Source organism: Bubalus bubalis, chromosome 12 (genome assembly GCF_019923935.1).
Source record: "Bubalus bubalis isolate 160015118507 breed Murrah chromosome 12, NDDB_SH_1, whole genome shotgun sequence".
Lineage (NCBI taxonomy): Eukaryota > Metazoa > Chordata > Mammalia > Artiodactyla > Bovidae > Bubalus > Bubalus bubalis.
In genome coordinates, this window is record NC_059168.1 from 62,553,771 (window position 1) to 62,569,501 (window position 15,731).

The 15,731-nt window shown below is 50.4% G+C and overlaps 1 long non-coding RNA gene across 1 annotated transcript; it reads right to left on the bottom strand.

Moving 5' to 3' along the window:
• Positions 1-6,540: 6,540 nt before the first annotated feature.
• LOC123328549 lies at positions 6,541-11,759 on the bottom strand. The gene is made up of 2 exons (XR_006543442.2): positions 8,739-11,759; positions 6,541-7,025 (listed from the first exon to the last, which is right to left on the bottom strand). It is a non-coding gene; the product is annotated as an uncharacterized LOC123328549 (long non-coding RNA).
• Positions 11,760-15,731: the final 3,972 nt, after the last annotated feature.

Here is a 15,731-nt window from a genome sequence, read left to right on the forward strand (position 1 = left end):
GGTGCTCCAGAGAGCCCTCCCATGCCCAGGGCAGGCCTGGAAGCCAGGGGGTTGGTACTGACACCTTGGCTATACCCCTCCTGTCTCATGCTGACCTCTGAAAGGAGAGGAAATGTCTCAGATAAGACTTCAACTCTAAACCTCGAAGTCCCAGAAAGGGCAAGATTGCTGTGCATCTGAAGGTGGGTGCAGTAGAGAGGCAAAGTTTCGGAAAAACCCCAGCCTCGTCCCCTCCTCTTAGAGTTCAGGCTGTCTTCAGGGAAAGTCTAATTGCCTGAGTGAGCATTTTTAATTTTTTCCAATCCACCTGGCAGAGAGCCTGACCACAGCGTCTGCCTCACCCTCTTTCCTGAAACTCCAGCCTCCTCAATGGGATTATAGAATTTGGGAGGAGGGTGCTGTGTTGCTTCCCAGTTCTGCTGCCCATTTTTCACCAGAGAAAACTGAGTGTCAAAGAAATGAAAATAGATTCAGTGATGAAAGCATCTGGAGCCAGACAGTGGGAGAAACCTAATTTATAACAAGGATTCTCAGCCATGACTACAAATTAGAAGCACGAGGACACTTTAAAAAATATTGAAACGCAGGCGCCACCAAATATTTACTCTGGGATGAAGCCTTTCTGCTTTCTTCCTTCCTTCCCTTGTCATTCTTCCTTCCCCCCTCTTCCCTCCCTCACTTTTATTCTTTCTTTGTTTAAAAAGTCTTCCAGGTGATTCTAACATGCCAGGGTTGAGAACTACTCACCTAAAGAAGATAACTGTGTTAGAAAGATTATCCGATAGAAAAATAGACAAAGGACATGAACGGTCAATTGAGAGAGGAAATAAAAATGGCTAATAGGCACATGAAAAACTGTTGACCCCAATTAATAATGAAAGAAATGCTAAATAAAACAATAATGAGATAGTGTTTCATGTATCAAATTATCAACCTTTTTTTTTAAATGAAAGAATATTCTAGGAATAGCAATAGTGTGTGTGTGTGTGTGTGTGTGTGTGTGTGTGTGTGTGTGTGACTGGAGCAGGAGTCTCTGTTTATGAGGATACCTGCCTACAATCTTTCCTGAGGGCTACCTGACAACACGCTCACACCTTTTGATTCCTTAGTTTTACTTCAAGATTCTAGACAAGGATGCACGGAGATTTTAACTACAGTTGCTGATCACAGGAGGAACAAAAAGTAGAAATTCCTAATTACTTAACATTAGGAGATTAGTTCAATGAATCATTATGGTACAGCCATAAAACAGAATACCATACAGCTGTTGAATATATTAGGGTAGGTGAATAAATATGTCCCTACTTGAAAAGATGTTTAGATAAATTATTGAGTTAAAGAAAATGCAGTTTCCAAATAATAATAATAAAATTTTTGCTCTGTTAGGAAAATAGAATCTGAAAAGGGGTATGTGTATGTATGTATCTGCACTTGCTGCTGCTGCTGCTAAGTCGCTTCAGTCGTGTCCGACTCTGTGCGACCCCATAGACGGCAGCCCAACGGGCTCCCCTGTCCCTGGGATTCTCCAGGCAAGAACACTGGAGTGGGTTGCCATTTCCTTCTCCAATGCATGAAAGTGAAAAGTGAAAGTGAAGTCGTTCAGTCGAGTCCGACTCTTAGCGACCCCATGGACTGCAGCCTACCAGGCTCCTCCATCCATGGGATTTTCCAGGCAAGAGTACTGGAGTGGGGTGCCATTGCCTTCTCTGGTATCTGCACTTAGAAAGTGCATATTGACAAAAATATCTGCAAGGTTTTAGCAGTCATCACCTCTGGGTAACACAAAGGGACTATTTTACATTTTTTTTTTTTTTTGGTCTCTTATTTTTCTAGTTTTGCCATAGAAAGGGCGTACTTGTTTTTGTCAAAAGGAAAAAAACCTCATTTTTACTTTAAAATTTTACTTTCTAGAGCAAAATTTGCTAATCTGTTTTCTTCTGAGAGGGGAAAGGTCAACATCATGGGGCAATAAAACCTCCAGGTAATCTCCTGACCACTCATCTTCTTCATTGCGTCTCACCTTTGACCAAGAAGACAAACTAGTGGCTCAAATTGGATTTTTCCTTGTCTTCCAGGAGTTTTCCACATTGCTAGACTGAGAAATGGCTGAGAGAGGTGGCCCTGGGGAAGAAGAAGAAGATCCGGAGGTCTGAGGGATCCCCAGCAGAGTAGAGAAGAGTCCAGGTTTTGAAGTCCTGCCTCATCTCCATTTAGCCATGTTACCTGGCATCAGGCCCTTAACTTCTCTGAGTCTCAGTGTACACAGCTATAAAATGGGAATAATAGTAGTGCTGATCTCATGGATGGTTACAAGTCTTCACTGAGTTGATGCCATGTAAGGAGCTTAGCATGTCACCTGGCACATGGCACTCAATAAATGGCACTTCTGATTGTTTCTGATTTAGGAAGCTAGACCCTTCCTGCGCCAGGGCTGGGCAGACACACACAGGGAGTCTCTGATGGTTGTGACCCTCACTGAAGCCCTCTGACCATCTTGGGAGGGAAACTGGAGAAAGAGAAGCCTAGCCCCAGAGCCATAGACGGCAGAAGGGTCTGCATAGCTTCTGCTCATGGACTGATTCCCCAGGAGCCACACTTGATGAGGGGTATGGACCCCCGGCCTTTCTCCACACCCTGGCACTGCATCCTGAGAAGCCTGTGGACTGCTGTCCGTCTTGACTCTCCTTCCCTCCATGATAACTCCATTTACTGCAGCTCATGGGCAGATGTGTCAGAGGTCCCCAAGACCTATGGATTCATCTCACCCTTCCCCCAACCCTTATGAAGTAGGACAAAGGAATTAAAAGCTCACCATCCTCTTAACCCTCATGACTATCTCTGTGCCTGCAAGCCCCTCACTGTCAACCCAGCGGGGAGCTCCTATCGACACGCCCTAATGCAGAGCGAGGTGTCCCCAGGCATGGGGTTCCCCAGTCAGTGGAGTGGCTGAGGTCTCTCTCCCAGGCTCAGGGAGGCCCTCAACAACTGGTGCAGGTGCCGTCTGACAAAATGGGCTTTATGCCCTTGGGAATAAAGTGGCTTTATGGTTTCCAGAAGGTTCCATCTGAGAGTTACAGGGGTTGTGCATCCTCCTTGACCCAGAGGAAGCCATCATCATGGAGGCAGCCCCCCCTATTCTCCACCTGCCTCCAGGGCAGTTGGAGTTGTGGGCTGTCAGAGACCAGGTCCAGGGAAACAATGCTGGGAGGAGAGAGCCTTTATAGCACCCGTGCATTCCTGTTCCACAAAGAGCAGGAAAGTGTTGGGAGAACATTTCAGGTTTTTAGTACAGAGGACCTGGTGGGCCTGAATGAGTGAAGGGATGAATGAATGAATGAATGATTCAAGCTTACTTTTTTATTTCTAGAGTTAATTGTGCCATGCTTCCGGAGAAGGCAATGGCACCCCACTCCAGTACTCTTGCCTAGAAAATCCCATGGACGGAGGAGCCTGGTGGGCTGCAGTCCATGGGGTCGCTAGGAGTCGGACACAACTGAGCGACTTCACTTTCACTTTTCACTTTCATGCATTGGAGAAGGAAATGGCAACCCACTCCAGTGTTCTTGCCTGGAGAATCCCAGGGACGGGGGAGCCTGGTGGGCTGCCGTCTATGGGGTCGCACAGAGTCGGACATGACTGAAGCGACTTAGCAGCAGCAGCAGCAAGGAGCTTCAGTCATATCTGACTCTTTTGCGACCCTATGTACTATAGCCAGCCCAATCCCTGTCCATGGGATTCTCCAGGCAAGAATACTAGAGTGGGTTGCCATGACCTCCTCTAGAGGATCTTCCCAACCCAAGGACTGAACCCACGTCTCTTGTATCTCCTGCACTGGCAGGTGGGGCTTTTTGTTTGTTTGTTTGTTTGTTTTACCACTAGCGCCACCTAGGAAGCCCTAGAATTAATTAAGGTAGAATAAAACATCTGAGGACATACTAACAGCCACTAGAAAACAGTTCATTAAGCCCGGAAGCGTAGTTGTAGCAGGCAGCCACATTGTGCGTTTCCTGCCCAACAGCTAAAAGCAGAACTTGGGCTGCAGAGCAATATTTCGGTCAGCTATTGAATGAATGAATAAATATTACCAGACGTCTCAGCTAAGGTAGAAAAACTGGGAGGAAGCTCTGGGTCTGTCTCCGCACCACATAGAGTTAAAACCACTTGTACTTCACTGTGTGACCTGACAGCTCGGCCAGCTTTGGGAGTCAAACAGCCACAGATGGGAAATGCATTTAAAAAGTGAAATTAACAAAGCAGGAGGGGCAGGGGCAGATCAGGGGGTTTCAGTTCACACCTCAGGCCGCTTATTAATCTAGTAATGAGAGCAGAGCTTCTGCTACACAAACTAGTCAAATAACACCTGCCTGGGGCGGCAGGTCCTCCCCCCTCAGAATTACCCAACATTCTTAGATACACACACACACATACGCACACCGGGACTGTGTCCTGGGCTATTCTAATGTCTCAGCTGAGTTAGGGTAGGTGGGGACTGGATTTCCTGGAGGTGGAACTTCTGGCCGGGACCAGGTGCTCAATGACTTCTCAGGAGGGGTGGGTCGAGGCCATGGGGCAGCCCACTGCTCAGGCCTTCTGCCCTCATGGCTGTGCTGGGGACTCCTGGTGCCTTGAAGGCTCTCCCTGACCTGGGCTTGGTCCCTGGGGTAAGGGGCTGCCCTGGTTTGAAAGGGACAGGGGCAGTGGCCAGGCCCTGTCAGGCAGTATCTGGAGCAGACAGCAGGCCGGTGAAGCTGGGGTTTTTCTTCTGGGGCGTGGCCTCTTTTTGTGACTCAAACCCGGGGAATTTGGGAGCCCCGTTAGGCTGCTAGGCTCTGGCCGAAGTTGAGCTCCCAGGAGCCCTCACCAGGCTCAGAGTGAATGCACTTGGGTTTCTTAGCCCCCCTGGTCCCCTCCCATTCCCCTCAGTGGGTTCCTTTTGTTGTCATTAAATCCCCTCCAATCTCCCCTTCCAAAAGCTGGCAGATCCAAGTGGAATTCAACACCCAAACACTCACACAAAAGCTAGGATTAATAGCTGGCTTTGTCTGGGCACAGATGTGCAGCAGCTTGGAAGGGTGGGGGGAGCATTTTTCCTGCCACTTGAGTCAACTCGCCTGGCTCCGCACGGGGGGAAGGAGACGGAGGGGAGGAGGGTCGGCTGCACGGACCCCTCTCCACGGCGCTGGGCCCCACCTCTCTGAGCTGGTGCGCTCTTAGGGATCTTAGCCCCACCAAGGTGGCTCGGTCTCCCCTCCTACCCCTTCCAACAAATCACACTCCACAGCCAGCTGGCGCTCACAGGCCCTGGACTCGGTCCCTGTTCCTCTGGAGTCCGAGCTCTGAAACAGGCCCCAGCAATCCTCCAAAACCCCGCGAGCTGAGCAAACTAACTGGGGCGGGGGCTGACGGGAGGCCCACAGGAGCCTGTGAGCGCAGGCAGTCAGGGAAGTTTCCCAGAGGAGGTGAGCGGTGAGCGGAGCTCCAGAGGGTGGGCGGGGCCTGGTGGGGGCTGGGAAGAGGGCGTCCTGGGAAGAGTCAGTGGGATGGGAGAAAACAGGGCTGCAAAGCCTGAAAAGGGTTTTTTTTTTTTTTTTTTTTTTTTAACATATTTCCTCATGGCAATAGGGAGCCACTAAAGGCTGTGCAGCAGAGTAGGAGCTGAGGGAAAACGGTGAGTGTAAGGAAAGCTGTTCTATTGTTGAGGGGGGCCAGGTTGGAGGAGCTGGTAAACTGAGGCAAAGCCGGTTCCCACCCAGTTTTCTCTGCCTCCGATAGAATCCCTGTTCTGACAACCCATGCTGCTGTTCCATGCCACCTGGGAGGCTGTGAACTTGGCCCTCAGCACACAGGGGAAAATATCATATTTCTCTATTGTCTGTGAGGTCAATCAGGTCCTGTCCCCATCCAGGGAGCTACTTGAAAACATGACATCAGTCAAGTTTCAGGGGCTGCTGGTTAGCATCCCCCTCCCCAGTGTGGTATAAGTATCTGGGGTTGCTGGAACATCTGGTGTCTGAGGAGTTTATTGACCAAGACAGGTCCCTATTGTCAGGAGGTTTGTATGTTATAGGAGAGAAAAAGAAGAAGGAAGAAGAGGAGAAGATGAAAGCAAACATAACTTCACATGATAATAAAAAGCTATGAAGAAAATTAAACAGAGTGATATGTTGCCAATGCAGGAGACATAAGAGACGTGGGTTTAATCTCTGGGTTGGGAAGATCCCCCCAAGGAGGGCATGGCAACTCACTCCAGTATTCTTGTCTGGAGAATCCCCATAGACAGAGAAGCCTGGTGGGTTACAGTCCATGGGGTTGCAAAGACACAGGCTCGACGGAAGCAACTTAGCACGCATGCACGTTCGTTCGCTAAGTCGTTTCCAACTCTTAGCAACCTCACAGACTGCAGCACGCCAGTCTCCTCTGTCTTTCCCTATATCCCAGAGTTTGCTGAAATTCACGTCCATTGAGTCGGTGATTCCACATGATCCAGCAATCATGCTCAACGTTTATCCAAACAAGTTCAAATATTATGCCACACACAAATATTTACAGTAGCTTTATTCATAACCACCAGAAACCGGAAGCAATCAAGATGTCCTTCAATAGGTGAATGGATACACAAAACATCATATATTGATGCCAAAAGTTCAGCCTCTCTATAACTCAGTGCTGAATCAAATCTCAGAGACAGAATTTTGGGTGAAGCAGAAAAGACAGCCTTATGGCTTTGCCAGGCAGAGGGGAACACAGCAGGCTTCTGCCTGGAGAAACTATGTGTGCCAACCTGGGAGGATATGTTGAGGAATTTTTATAGCAAATAGTTATATTTGTGTGGGGTGTGGGGCTGCTGACAAGATTAGGGCATGTGCAGGGTCTCAGGTGGTCTCCTAGTCTTGATGAGCTCTCTGGTCCCTGTAATCTTGTCTCAGGTGGCTTCTTGGCTGCTCCTCCCTTGATTAGCTGTTCAGATTAACTGTTCAGATCTGCCCTTTGGAATTCAGGGAAGGTCATGGAGGTTGGAGTCATGCCTACAAAAAACACCATATTGTCCATGAAATTCTCGAGGCCAGAATCCTGGAGTGGGTAGCTGTTCCTTTCTCTATAGGATCTTCCCAACCCAGGGATTGAACCCAGGTCTCCCACATTGCAGGTGGATTCTTTACCATCTGAGCCACCAGGGAAGACCCAACAAGAAACAGGGGACAAAAAAATGGCTTCTGTGCCTAGGAGCCCCAGAGGGTACTCCTGGGTTTCAATATCCAAACAGCAGAATATTCTTCCACAATAAAATGAAATGGGCTAACCAGCCATGAAAAGACATGGAGGAAACTTAACTGTGTATTACTAATAAGAAGCCAGTCTGAAAAGGCTACATATTGTATGATCCCAATTATATGACCTTCTGGAAAAGGTAAAATTATGGAGTTATTAGAAATATCAGGGATTGCCAAGAGGAGAGGGTAGGGATGAACAGGTGGAACACCGGGTATTTTTAGGGCAGTGAAAGTGTTCTGTATGACACATAATGTTGTACACATGACATTTGTCAAAGCCCATGGAAGGGTACAACAGGAAGGGTGAACCCTATCATCAATGGTGGACTTTAGGTAATAATAATGTATTAATATTGGCTAATCAATTGCAACAAAGATAACACATGAATGCAACATGTTACTAACAGGTGAGAAATGGAGTATTTCCTGCTGTCAGTGAACAAGGATGTTACAGTCATCAGCAATTCCAGCCCTCCAGGGCAACCAGGAAGAACAATACCCGCAATCCTGCAGCCAACAGGCTGCAACCACTCTTACGGTGAGCACTGAGGAAAAACTTGGGATACTGGCCCCAGATAGCTGAGATGCCTATGAAGGGAATGATTTCAGTGCGCCCAGGCTCTTGCATCTTCCAGTGCATAGAAAAAAACCGCTAAAGTTCTTAACTTGAGATAGATGGTTTTCTTTAATTCACAAAAATACTTTTGATGTTCAGACTACCTGCCCTTTGTTACAAACTTCTATATAACCTGACAACTCTCCTTCGCCCATTGCCCCCTGCCTCCTCAGATCAGTTCTCTCAGGGTCACTTGAGATGCTGTCTCCTGGGCTTGAAGTCCTAAATATGCCTACTGAATAAAACAGAATTCTCAACTTTTAGGTTGTGAGCTATATTTTAAGTCAACACAGGGGAAACTTGATGGAGCAGGATAAGAGACTATAAGGGAACTTGGCTTTCTTGCACAATTTTCCTATAAACCTAAAAATGCTCTGGAAAAAAAAAAGCCTATTAATTTAAAAATAATTTTAAAGAGATTTCTGCTCCCTTTAGGTGATGGGGGCAGGGAGGTGCAGACTAGGAACACACAACTCCACCAGTTGGAAATGGCAAGTACCTCTTACCTGGCAGCAAGACCAACACACACCTCATTATCTCAATCAATTATCTGGCTTTAGACGATGCCCTGGGGGCTCTTCCCTATAGACTGGAGCTAGCATGCCCTCACCTTCCCTCTTCTCACCCCTCCCAGACCTCAGTGTTGGGGAGCGAGGAGTGTGGATGGTTCACATGCCCAGGGCCTGGGTGTGGCCCCCAGCCTAAGCACACAGGGCATGGCAGCTGACCTCTTCTCCAAGTCCCACAGGTCACCCCAGGTTTGGTCCTGAGAGAGGAAGGGGTGAGGCACTCAGATCACTGGCCCAGGGGATAGCAAGTGGAGCCCTAAAGAGCAGCAGGCAGAAGCTCACCCTCTGATGAGAAGCAGGTGGTCATGGCAGCACCTGCCTTGCTGAGCTGTTAGTGAGACAGTGGGTGGGAAACAGCCCTGGTCAGACATAAGAAGAAGTCAGGAATATTGACCATGCCTGATGGGTTTCTTGGTTCATCCCAGCTTTCTTCTGGGGAAACAAGGCTGTGGGTTGCAGAAGGGCGGGTGCCAGTTTGTTTCGCTCAGTCCTCGAGCCCCGACATCCAGAAGAATCTAGTCTGTCTATTCCTTCATCAAGTAGCTACCCAGGAGGGTCAGTCCCTGTATCAGGCGCTGGGGATATGGCCTCAAAAACACACAAATTCCAGCCCAGATACGAGCACCCAATCAGCACAGGGAGCCACCCTCTAAGGAAGCAGTGCATGCTGTAGGAGCAAAAGGCCGTGGGCCGTGGGAGCAAAGTGAACAGAGAGAGGAGAGAACAGAGAGAGGAGAGATGTAAGGTTGGAAAAGTAGCAGGGGCTGCAAAAGTCACGATAAGAACTTTGGATTTTATTCTAAGAAAGTCGACGGAGCACAAGAGTGACATAATCGCACACTTGGCTACTCGACGTGTGGTCCATGAACCAGCATCTCCCGGAAGCTTGTTAGGAATGCAGGCACCATCTGCTGTGATGAGGATACTGAGGGACTAGTGGACAAAGGTGAATTGAATGAAAGTCCAAGGGCTCCCTAGCCTGCAGTTGCCCCAGCTTTGTCTTCCTGCAGCCTCCACCATTAGACAAGCTTGCAGATCACTTCCAGGTGTAAAGAGCTCTCTCCTCTGTTTGCTATGACCCACAGGGAACAATATCAGTGAGCAAGAGCTCTTTTGGCCTCCAAAGGCTCTCTTGCCCATCTGATTCTTCCCTGTAGCCAAACTGAGGGGTCTGGCAGGCTGGGGATGCAGACTGCTAGGATTTAGGGGACAGATCATGCCACTCTGAGCCAGCCCCAAGACAGCTAGACAAGCTTTTTCATGGCACTGTCTCCACCACGGCCCACAGTGTGGCCCAGGCCCCCATCAGCAGTGTGACGTGTCCGTGTCTTGCTGAACAGAGGCCTGTAGGTACATGCAGACCCCAAGTATCATACCAACTATGCTGCCTTGGACAACTTGCTTAACTTTCCTGGGCCTCAGTTTCCCTGCCTGAGTTTGTGAGTGTGTGGCCAAGAGAAGACCTAGTCCAGTGTCCAGCATAGAGAAGGTGTTTTACAGAAGAAAGCAGCCCCACCTCCATCTTCCTGTGGGCACAGGTTTTCCCCCTACCTGTTGGCCCCCGTGCAGGGTCCCAAGCAGCCCCTGCCCACGCTGCACAGTTGATTTGAGGGCCCCTTAGAAAAATGACCCAAGCCTCTTCCACTGCCCACTCCCAGCTGGCACAGCCCCCAACCTCTTCATCACAGCCCCCCTCTGCCAGCTCCCTGCCCCCACACCCTACAAGCTCAGCCAGCCCAGGGAGCCCTTCCTCTCTGCCTAGAGACTCCCTCCACACCCACAGCCCAGCTGGACTCAGGCCAGTCGGAGCTGCTCAGGCCAACCTGGAAAACAGCTGGAAAACTTCTTATCCCCACTGACCCACAGCTGGGAGTCTGGATGGCCCCAGATGGCGAAGCCAGGTACTCAGGGCCCTGGAGCAGCAGGGGAGCCCTGCTCAGACACTCTGAGGGCCCTTGCCTGGTGACTCAGAGGTCCTGGACTTCAAGAAACCCAAGCCCTGGAGCCTCCTATCCCGCCAGGCTTGCCTCAAAGCCCAGAAGCTGGAGCCCAGCTCCCTGGACCTAAGAGGAGGGGGAAGACTCCAGGGCAGAAAGGCGGTGTCCTCAGCAGAGTTTGCAGCAGCAAAGATGGCTTCCAAGGAGTAAAGTAGGAGACATACGGAGGCAGGGAGAGACCAAAAGGAGGAGAAGGCAGCAGGGAGAGGCTTCGAGTCAGAGACGGAGGAGTGTGGGAGGGAGTCGGGGGAGTCCCGGGAGGTAGAGAGAGGCCAGCGCAGGGGCAGGACTGCTGCAGAAGGTCGACATCCGCAAGGCCTGTGAACGGCAGTTGGGTTTGGGGCAAGTAGAGGACTCAGTATTTATCCCGAAGCTGGTTGACCTTCCAAGTGAGGGTCTTTTTAGGCTGAGTGTTTGGGCTGGCTCCAGGAGTCACAGTTAGGTAAGCCTCACAGCTGAGAACTGAGGAAGGGCATTGGTGCCCCCTTAGCTAAGCCCCTTCTGCTCCCTCAACATTGGGAGAGTGTGTGCCAGTGGGGGCAAGGGAGAAAGACTCTCAGGGACAGAAGGGACTGAATGGAAGCTCCTAATGGCTGCAGCTCTTAGTGAGTCTGTTACCAAGTTCTAAGAGATTTGTGACTCCAAGCTCCAAGGCAGGCTGTTGACCCTTCTTTTTCATAGTCAACTTTCAGGCCAGTTTCTTTCAACTCAGAAGCACCAGAAGGTAGGAGTTTAGAGCCCAGGCCGGTACCCCTGCCCCTCTGTGTACCTCAGTTTTCCCGAGCAAGCTTAGCCTCCCTCCACTGCCACCCACTCCTGATTTGTCCTGAGAATCAAACAGCACAAATGTATGTGAAATGCTTCCTACACCGCTAAACTGCGCACACACACACACACACACACACACACACACGTCCAGGATGACTGTCGCCTTCCCTGGAACCTCTCCAGGCCCAAGGAGGCAGCATTCCACATGAGCACGTGGATTGGACTGACTTCGAACAACAGCATTTCCAAAGCACTTGGCCACCTGGCACCATTTCCAGCACTCAGCTGGGAGATAAGTGACCATATATCCTCGCATAGAGGCAGCCTGGCTCGGCAACGCTGACACACAGAAACAGCGACACGCACTTCCTCCGGTGATGACATCCCAAGGAGACAAGTGTGAAGAAGTCTGTTGGGTGTGTTTGTGCTCTGGCTTCTCCAGGCAGGCAGGCCAAACCCCGAGAAGACATCTCCCCAGCTTGGTCCACCCCTCCCCCTTATCGTCTCGAGCCTTTCCTGGGGCCTGGGCTCCTGCAGCCATTTCTTGTCACTGCTGAACAATAGGCCTTGCTAGCAGCTGGCAGCTTGGCTTCCCTGCCCAGGGAGCGGGGGAGGAAGATGGGAAGGAGGCAGCAGGCCGGCTGTGGGGCTGGAGCAGCCAGCCTACTACAAGGGGGTTCCCAGCTCCAGGGATGGCGCCAGTGTTTGCGCCTCCCCGGTCGTGGTCATGCACACCCAGCAGCTGGGAAGGCTGGTGCTGGGGGACTGAGCGCAGCGGCTCTCCTCCCACCTGAGTGGTTTTGTAAACTCCCGAGGCCTGGGGCTCTGTGCCCAGGGATGCTGGCGAAGGCCCCCATGATTCCAACTTGCAGCCAGGAAGAAGCACAGCCCGAAGCATGTGGCATGAACGTAGTCCTGCCTCCTTCCTTGGCCACTGAGCCAACCGAGTCCCTGGGAGGGGAAGCAGCCTGTCCAAGGTCACACAGCGTCTTCAGCCCTGTTAAAGCAGTCCCAACTCCTGGTTCACTTCTGGCCCCACTGGGACACGTTCTCTCTTGTCCCTCAAGGTAGCCTCAGTGTGCTGGGAGGGAGCCATACCCCTGTGGAGAAGAGGTGGGGTGAAGCAGCTTGTCCAAAGGTCAGGCAAGTGACAGAGGTGAAGTTCTGATTGGGCCACCATCTCCTGACTCCCTCACTTTGCTCAGCCTCCAGGCGGCACCTGCCTAGCTGGAATGACACCAGCAGTGACGATGGGTGATAGGAGAGTGTGCTGAAGGGGTTATAAGGGTCAGAGAGGCCAGCCTGCAATCCCGGCTCTGCCATGTGCCAGCTGTGTGACCTTCAGAAGGTTGCTTAGCCTCTTTGAGTCCAGACTCCCTCCTCTATAAAGCGGAGGTGGCCAGATACACCTGAAAGGGCTCGGGCAGAGTCCACCAGATCATGCACATGGCGCCCAGTGGTGTCTGGCTTGTGTGAGTGCTCAGCAAGTGGTGATCCCGAACCTCCCAATTCAGCTAAGATTCCTCTCGCAAATGAGCAAATGTACATTAAAAGCAAAGACAGAAGAGACAATAGGGACTCTGGGACCCCCATATTGTCATACAAGCTTGGAGCACAGTGTCCTCAGTAATTACACAACTGAATGCCATGATGACAAGTGTGGTGTTAGGGAGATGGTGGTGCCCCTGTAAATCGTGCTTTCAATGTTAAGAGGCCCCAGGTTTGCTTAAAGGCCTGACCTAAAACCCCACACCGAGCGGAGGCCTGGATTTTAGCCTTGTCACTGACATGTTTGCTACAGATAACATTTGAGGATTTCTTTTTTTTTAATGCCCTAGACCTGTTGTGCTTCACATGTGATCTCTATCATTTCATGAGATGAGCTCACTTATGACCCTCATCTTACAGATGAGAAAGCTGAGGTGTAGGCAGGTTCGAAAACTTGTCCAAGGTCACATATAGGCCATCAATGATGGAGGCAGGACTCAAACTCGGGCAGTCTGATTGCAAAACCGTGAACCCCCACGCTACATTCTCTTGTCATAAACAAGAGTCACTTCCCCTCTCTGGGTTTCAGCTTTCACATCTGTAAAATGGGGCCCTTTGGCCAGAAGGTCCACATCTAAGCCTCCCCAGGTGTTAAGCCCTCAGAAGATTCCATTTTTGTGTAACTTTTCTGACTCCCCTGCCCTCTGTAACCCTCAAACCTCCCCTCCAGCACTGACTCCCAACCCCTGTACTGTGCCAATTTCCAGACCCCTTTCTAGACGTCCCGGTCTAAGACCCTGAATGAAACGGCTATGGCCTGGCCTCAACTATGGTCAGATTCTGTCCTAAGCACTGTGTGGTTTGTAAAGATCAAGGCTTGGTAAACTGTTTCTGTTAAAGGCCAAAGAGCAAATATTTCAGACTTTGAGGGCCATACGGTCTCTGTGACCATTGCACTTGGGCAGCAGTCAGACAATACACACGGACAAATGTGGCCATGTTCCAATAAAACTCACACCAACAGGCAGCGGGCAGGATTTGGCCCAAGGGCTGAAGTTTGCTGGCCTCTGTCAGAGATGAACATCAACAAGGTGACTGCTCTCCCAAACATCAGGGGGTAGCACAGGAAACACAGTTGCACAGTTGTACAGGTAGCAGGGGGTAGCCCAGAAGCTAGCCTGAGACACAGTTGGCCTTGCTAAGTGTCTTTGCAAAGGCAGAGTCCTCCAGAAAAGGAGGAGGCTTCCTGCGCAGGCACTTAAGCTTGGCCTGTGGGTGATGGATGAAACTTCCACAGCAGGTCTGGGGGCACAAGCAAGAGCATGCATGCTGTGCTGGCGACAGGGGCCACCAGAGGGCTGGATGGGAGTGAGTCTGGGACCCAGACAAGGAAGATCAGGCTTTGTGCTTCTCTCCTCTGGAGAGAAGAATCAACTACAGTGTTTGTTTAATATTATTTAGTTATTTGGCTGTGCTGGGTCTTCGATGTGGCATGTAGAATCTTTAGTTGTGGCACGTGGGATCTAGTTCCCTGACCAGGGATCTAACTTGGGTTCCCTGCTTTGGGAGCGTGGAGTCTTAGCCATGGGACCACCAGGGAAGTCCCTGTTTGTTTTTTCAATTCAACACATGTTCTGAGTGCTTACTGCACTTGGTGCAGGTGGAGGCACGAGAGGATGGACAACATCCACAGCTTGCATTTTTCTTGCCCTGTCAACATCTTCCAACAGACTTAGGAGCCATGACTATCTCCTCCTCGGGAGCACAGAAATTGAACGAGTCACCCAAGTCCCATCTCTAATTAGTAGCAGATGCTCATGTTCCAGACGCAATCCTCTCTACTGAGCAGCAGCCTCTTATTTCTAGTGCCCTAATGAGCATCTCCACCGGGCTGTCTGAATTGAGCTAAGTCTGTTCTCCCCACTGTGAGTCTGCTAGGGCTGCCGTAACACAGAGTGGCCTCAACGATAGAAATCATCCTGGAGGCTAGAAGTCAGAGACTGAGGTGTCAGCAGGGTCAGTCCCTTCTGAGAGCCCTGAGGAAGAAATCTGTTCATACCACCCCTGCCCCCTCCAGCTTCTGGTGGTTTGGTGGCCATCTTTGGTGTTCCTTGGTGTGTTGACATGCTACCCCAATCTCCGCCTTCATCTTCACAGGGTGTTCTCTGTGCTTGTGTCAAAATCTCCCCTTTTAAAAATAAGGACACTAGTCATTAGGATTAGGACCCACCCAACTTGACTCATTTAAGTTTGATAAATTTTAAAGTTAAAATAGTAAAATTATTTCCAAATTAAGGTCACTTTCTAAGGTCTTGAGGGTCAGAATTTTTAACAGATGTTTTTTTGAGGACACAGTTCAACCTATACCAGCTCTCAAGTGCTCCCCAATTGCCACCATATTCCATGGCTGATTGACCGAAACCCTCATTTTCCAGCCCCATTCCCTCACCAGCTGGCAAGAGTGACCCCAAACTACCCAGAGCAGATAAGGCTGGCATCCCATGACTCCCTCCAAGATGGCCCAGCTGCCAAGATCGCACTGGGTCTCCCCCACGACCCTACGGAGGATGGGGAGGGGGCCAGAGGGGAGCTGGACTGTATAAATGGGGGGTAGTGCTGCCAGAGGATGTGCAACAAATTTGTGAACCACTTGTGCTTTGGAACGCCAAACCTGGCCACAGGGTGTTAGAGAAATGACCCAATGGCGGTGAAGAGCAGCTAGGAAGCAGGTGGAATAATTGGAGGTGAAGGGGGAAGACGGCTTGAGCTGGGGAAGCAGAAGCTGTAGTAGGTTCAGAAAGGAAGCTGCTGGAATACACCTGGGAGAAGGGTGATGAGGCCAAAGAGAAGCCCAAAGAGGAAGGACCAGCCCTGTTGGGAAAATGAGGCTGTTTTAGATGTACTGAGTATGAGATGGCAAAGCTTGGCTGAAGTCCAGAGCTCAGGAGAGAGGTGAAAAAGTGAAAGTGTTAGTCCTGTCTGATTCTTTTGAGATCCCATGGACTGTAGCCCATCAGGCTCC